Here is a 1,186-nt window from a genome sequence, read left to right as displayed (position 1 = left end):
TCTTCCTATATATTAAAATGCGAAGGCGTTTATTCAAAAATATGCAAATCTGTGTGGGTTCAGCTGTTTCCTGCTAGGCTTTGCTCTTTTTATTTGGATTTAGCCAGGAAATTTTCTGCTTAGCTTTAGCTTTTAACTTAGCTTTTTCTTAACATTGTTTAGCTTTTGAATTTTTGTTATCAAATAATGCACACGACTTGATCCTTGATAACCAGTGTTGCCAGAACTTTTTGGACCAACCGGCTAAATTGGCAAAACAAATACAGGCTAAAAAGGGGCTAAACTGTTTCAACTAAATTTCACATGTTTTATTTAAATAAATCACAAGTAGAAAGACTAGTTCTTGGGGAGAAGGTGCAAGTTCAAGTTGGAAAAAATTTTACAATTTGGAAAAACATATGATTGTGGCACATGGTTGGATTTTTTGTCGACGATAATTTGAATAAACAAGTTTGTTAAATTTAAAATTTTACAAACTTAAGCGATTTTAAAATGAAAAATGTATGTAAGAACTTGTTTACTTAATTAATTTATGGGTCGATTATCGATAGCAATCGAACTTCAGTTGTGTTGCTAGTTGCCAAAACGATATTACAGATGGCAACTGGCAACTTTCAACTGACAACTGCAGTTGCTACAAAGTGTGTATACAGGCGACTACATTTTTGTGGTTGCTGGGAATGTTTTTGGAGCGTATTTCGGAGAGAAATTGAAAAGTGTGTCATATATTTTACTTTTTAATAATTTGAACGATATTAACATTTTGCAATGCAGTTTTCTGTTACAGAATATGGCGAAAATAACAAAATAATAACTTGAAATTTTAGTTCCCGTGGAGCAGGCCCTTTTGGTGAAACAAAAGCGAACACTTATTGCAAATTTTTTCCTTCATCAACTAAAGCACCTCCAACCGCACCAAGTTTTCCAAATTGAAGTCATTGCTGTGGCACTTCCTTCTGCGAAAAATCGAAGAGGTGCGCAAGCTTTTATGATCGGAGGTATTGAAGTTGAACGATGTGGTTCATCTGTTTACTAACCAATTATACTACAACTTCTTTTGGAAGTCCTCAATATGCTTTAAAAACGAACACAAAACGATAATAAAAGAAAAATCTTGAAAGTATTAAAGCAGCTCTAGAAGATTGGAATCATCCTCTAAATGTCGCTTGATTGAGGCCGCGTTCAT

The sequence above is a fragment of the Rhagoletis pomonella genome, unplaced genomic scaffold, assembly GCF_013731165.1.
Source record: "Rhagoletis pomonella isolate Grant_MI unplaced genomic scaffold, Rhpom_1.0 Rhpom_scaffold_00010, whole genome shotgun sequence".
Taxonomy (NCBI): Eukaryota; Metazoa; Arthropoda; class Insecta; order Diptera; family Tephritidae; genus Rhagoletis; species Rhagoletis pomonella.
The sequence above is the reverse complement of the archived record's forward strand: the minus strand, read 5'-3'. Positions refer to the sequence as shown.